We start from the raw sequence: 5,840 nt of genomic DNA on the forward strand, positions 1-5,840 counted from the left end.
GAGAATCGAGACACATGTCCCTTTGAGTCACAAACATGATATGGGGCATGATTGGTGCATACATAGTTTGAATTGCTTTGCCATGAAGTTCTGTCCTCTGCTGCTGTGAGTTGCAGGTTCTGCAGGCATTCTTTGCCGACCGGCAGTGTACATTGCCGACCGGCAGTGTACATTGCCGACCGGCAATTATTCTTCTGCCGATAGCTTCATCTTGTGCCGGTGACTATATACAATTGCCGGTGGGCATTTTACTCAGCCGGTGGCACTCCCCAGTACCCAGAGAAGCAATTCTGAGACTTTGACAGTCTCCAGAGGAGCAGAACAGGGAAAACAGAGGCAGACCATGCATGGCGGCGCACTTCCGAGCAGGACCCGAGCATGCGCTGCATCTGGCCCTCCTCTCGAGGCGATTTACTGTTTTTCCTAGCTTAATTAGTTTGTTAGCTAATTAGGTAATTTGTAATATTTAATTAGCTTGCGTAGTTAATTAATTTGTATCATTTATTCGGTCCCTCCGAGCGAGGGCAAATCTGTAATAAGTGTGGGTGAGTGGCGTGTATGTCTTCCAATCCCCACTTCTTTCTTCCCTTTTATTTACCCGCTTTGATGGTTAGTATTAGGGCACGTCTAAATTAGCATACCTCATGCAATGCATGCGTGCATTCATACATTTGTCCTGCATGCACCAGGCTCGGTACATCATTCTAACTACATCTGCATTTCAAATCCCAAATTGAATATATGTTAGTTGTGCATTTTCACATATCATTCATAGACTAGCCGAGCCTACTCTAGTGACATTTTGTATGCGATGCATTAGGCACTTAACATGGACTTGGATCATGTATTGATTACTAACATGTTCCTGTTTTTGGCACAGAGTATGATGTAAGTATTTATGCTTTAGCATCTCGCATGCGTGTGAATGTTGCCATGACAGTATGCTTACCATGTGGCTAAATGCTTACGTGATATTACTGTTTGAATGCCTGCGGGTGAAGGTTGGATTGCTTGAGTTGGAAAAACTCGTTGAAATCCGTGTTTTAGCCTACTCGCGAGTAGCAAATTCCAAAGCGCTTTTCAAAACAAACGGATATGCAATGCTTGTTTCCAAATTAGGCAATCTAGTCTATACTTGTTTGTTGTGCGCATAACATAGTAATTCTAGGCTAATAAATGGAATAAGAACACATAAAGTTTTCAAAATCGGATATCATGGTTAGTAGAGGCCGGTCTTCGGACCGGGCGAAAGGGGGTGCTCATAGCTGACCTTCCCCGATCGTACCCAAGCTCCCGAGCCGAGACAACTCCGGTGATGACGGACATGTGGCCTTCGGCACCGAGTCAGGGTTTCCTAAATTCCCCCATAAAAAATATTTAGGTGGTGACTCTGTATCTGGCAAAGCAGTCCATGTTTGGCACTTCTTTTCAAAAAATCTGTTTCTCAAAACGATTTTCCAGATTTGGACTCTTTGTTTCAGATTTAGAACCGTGACACAAATCGAGTCCGAACTGTAGCGAAGGCCCCTCGCGGGACGCGTCTACAATGGAGTTCGTAGAGGATTATGATTTCGAGCAACATTATTATCCAGAAAAGGCCAACGTTGTGGTTGATGCCCTGAGTAGGAAGTCTATCAGTAGTGTGGCTTGTATTGCCATCTGAGAATAGGAGATGTTGTGCACTCTTGGTGAATTTGACTTATATTTGGGCGAGTCCGCTGAGTCTACAGCCTTATTTTCAGTAGTTGCATAACCTACACTTGTGAACCGAGTGTTAGAAGCACAGAAGGGTGACCTTAAGGTAGAATCCCTCTGGGAGAAGATTTCCAGTGGAAAGGTAGAGAAGGGTCTGAATGTGTATTCCGACCAGAGTGTGAGATACTGTGACTGTTTGTTTATGCCGAAGTCTTGCCGAAAGGAAGTACTCCGAGAGTTTCACCATTCACGCCTTGTGGTGCATCCGGGAGGCACAAAGATGTATCACGATCTGAGTCGCCAGTTTTGCTAGAGAGGAATGAAGAAGGATGTGGTCGTGTTTGTATCGAAATGCCTTACTTGTCAACAAGTGAAGGCCGAGCACTAGAGGCCAGCAGGTTTGTTGCAACCCTTGCCTATAGCTGAGTGGAAGTGGGAGCATGTCACAATGGATTTTGTTGTGGGCCTTCCGAGGACTCAACGGGTTAGTGATGCCATTTGGGTGGTAGTTGACTGGCTGACTAAGTCAGCGCATTTTATCCCTATGCATGTAAGTGACTCGGTAGATTATCTTCCTGACTTGTACATCAGGGACATAGTGAGATTGCATGGGGTCCCTTTGACAGTTATTTCGGATAGAGATTTGCGTTTCACAGCTCAGATGTGGCCGAGTTTGCACAGTGCCTTGGGCACTAGATTGACTTTTAGCACTGCGTACCATCCTCAGACTCACAGGCAGTCTGACCGTAGTATTTAGATCCTTAAGGATATGCTTCAAGGCTGTGTTCATGACTTCAAGGGGTCATGGGAGAGGCACCTACCCTTAGTGGAATTTGCCTATAATTACAGTTTCCAGTCGAGTACCGGCATGGCACCATTTGAGGCCTTGTATGGCCGACCGTGTAGATCTCCAATGTGTTGGGCCGAGGTGGGTGATGCACCTTTGTTGGGTCCAGAGTTAGTTCGGGAAACAAAGGAGAAAGTTGCACTTATCCGTAAGAGGTTGGTTAAGAGTCGCCAGAAGAGTTATGCCGATCGCAGGAGGAGACCTTTGTCTTTTGAGGTGGGTGATCACGTCTTTTTGAAGATATCACCTAGGAGGAGTCTTATGAGATTTGGAAAAAGTGGGAAGTTGTCCCCTCTGTTTATTGGCCATTTTGAGATCCTTGAGCGGATTGGGGGGGAGGGGTAGCCTACCGTTTGGCGTTGCCACCACAACTTTTCAGAGTGCATGACGTGTTTCACATTAGTATGCTTTGGAAGTATGAGCCGGATCCATCGCATGTATTGGATTGGACCGACTTAGAGGTAGATGAGGATGCCTCATATGAGGAGAGACCGGTGAGGGTCTTGGATAGATGGGACCAAGTCTTGTGAGGCAAGACAATTCCCTTGATCAAAGTATTGTGGAAACATCACGGGGTTGAGGAAGCAACTTGGGAGCGTGAATTGGAAGTCCGAGAGAAATATCCAGACTTATTCGTTGATGTTTGAGTATATGTTGAGATTTTAGTTTTGATCATGAATTATAAAGACATTGTATATGTTTTGAATTTTGAGAACATTGTACATGTTGAATATGTTTCAGAAACGCAAGTTTAATTTGAACATTGCATGTGTTGTTTAAGTTTTGGAAATACAAATTTATTATGAACATTGAATATGTTTTGGGAATATGAGATGTACGTATTGGAATTGGTTAAATTTTGGAAGATGAATATTTGTAATATATGTTCTAGATTTGTTCTCTTGTGAAAGAATTGAATGACCGGTAGGTGGATCATGGTAATCAGAGTTGAATAGTAATCATTTTGAAATTGGCTAAACATGGTTTTGAAGCATGATTTAAAATTTTGGGGAAAAAATTCTTCAAGGGGGGAGGTTATAGCGATCCAGGTTTTGACCCGACTTTTGTTATATTCCAGATTCGGGTCTCGTGGTTTAATATTGTTATTTATGTCTTCTCTCCCTTCCACTCTTTGAGTTTGAGATTTGGAATGTGCTGGGCATGTTTTGAATAGATGGGTTGTTATTTGGTTTAGAATGAAGTTGCCCAGATTTTGGCTTCTTCGTTACAGCGAAACTTTCCTTGCTTGAGCGAGCTTGGTGATCTCCCAGTATTTCTTTTAGACTTGCAGAGTTTTGGCAGGGCATCGTTCTTCGCTCGAGCAAGAACTCTTGCACTAGAGCGATGGTCTTCTGTCTGCAAAACTTCTGCGGATTTGTATTCTACGCTCGAGCGATGCTTCTTGCGCTCGAGCGAGGACACTTATTGTGTCTGGTCGCTTGAGCGACAACTCCTTCGCTCGAGCGAGCCTCATGTATATCAGTTCGCAATAGAGGAGTTTTATATCACTTTTGATTTTCTTTTCACTTAAAACCCTAATCTGGCTCCTTCTCTCTCTCTGCAAATACACATAGATGTAGGGATCTCTCAACCCTAGTTCCTTTGTTAAAAAGGTGGAACATCTTGTGGGCTTCCATTTGAATCGAACAAAATCGAGTTTCGGTGTCTTTGAAGTTCTTCCATTTCTCATTTGGGCTTCTACTCTTGAGGTAAGGACATTCTACACCATCATATGGTTTTTAACCTAGATATTAGTTGTTATGTATAAATGATGAGATTTGGGAGAGATTTTGAGTAATCTTGGGTTTGGGTTCAAACTAAAAGAGGGGTTTTCTATGTTGGGTTACAAATGAATATGAGGCTTTGAATATGAAGCTCTCTTGTGATAAAATGGTGAAATTTAGCCTTTGGGTTGATATTTGGAAAAAGGGAAAATTTGCCCTAATTTATTTTGAATAATCATTTTGTATAAAGAACGAAATTGATATGGGAAATGTGAAATTGGGAGGATGTGTGAATGATTGGTGTAGTTGGATTTGTTAAATCACTCATCTATAGAAATTTGATAAATTACCGATTTAAAAGATTGTATATCTGTTTAGAAATATTTGTTTTGGGCTATCGATGGAGGATAGCCATGATTGTTGTAGAAATTGCATGAGGATTAGGTGAATTAAACCTAATCATTTGAATTATGTCATCGAATATGACGGTATGATTAAATCATTGAATATGTGTTGTGGATAGTCATTGTATATGACGATACTTTTAAATATATTGTATATGTATCACTGTTTGGGAACAGATAGGGGATGTACTCTATTATTTAGGAGGAGATAAGGGATGGATTCCATTTAAAATTAAGTTGACCGGAGTGTCCAGGGTGAAAGTCCCGAAATCTTGTGTATATATGGGTGCCGATTCCCTCGGATGAAAATTCCGTAAAATGGCATGTTGAAGTGTTTTGAATAATAGATGTTATTGAATTGTGAACCGATGAGTTTTAGTTTCATTTCGGTTGTTTATATAACAATGAACTAGACTCATGAATTGACTTAAAGTGAATGAATGGAAATGGATCGAGATGTGAACGTCAATATTGAATGGTCCTGGGAAAGATGTAAGTTGGTTATGTATATTGAGCATTTATCTAACACTTATATCTTAGTTAAACCTCGTATATTATGTTAGTTTATTTCTACTGGGCTTTAGCTCACCATACATGGGAAACCATTTTCAGGTATCGGTGACATGCCTCCTCCAAGGACGTAGCTTGGGAGGACTTAGGAGTTGAAGGCTTAATTTTGTTATTTTTGTGTTTAATTGTTTATCCAAGTCGAGGGCTTTAAATGTATAGAGCTTATGACTCTCTTTTGTGGTAACAAAGTTATGTCTTGGAAACATGTAAGCCCGTAGGGCATTCATTTTGTTGTTATTAATTAGTGTTATATGCTGTAGTTTCAGAATGAACATTTATGAAAGTATAATGCATGTAATATCTTTTGTAATATAAACTCTGATATATCAAAGTATACTAATTCCGTTTATATTCTCATCGCTTATGAGTTCGATTGTTTGTATTTATTTTGGGGGCGTGACATAGGGGATGCATGGAGAATACCCTAGGTTATCCTATGGTTCCCTCATTGCATTCTCCTTATGCCTCTCGAAGAAATTGCACTAAAACACCAAAATTCTGGGCATCGGTGGGATGTCCACATGCACAAGGTCTGTGCAGATACCCTAGGAATGTGCACACACGCAAAAAGAAAATACATCTATGGATGCGTTTGCAAGG

This window comes from Camellia sinensis, chromosome 11 (genome assembly GCF_055761805.1).
Source record: "Camellia sinensis isolate YWXY chromosome 11, ASM5576180v1, whole genome shotgun sequence".
Lineage (NCBI taxonomy): Eukaryota > Viridiplantae > Streptophyta > Magnoliopsida > Ericales > Theaceae > Camellia > Camellia sinensis.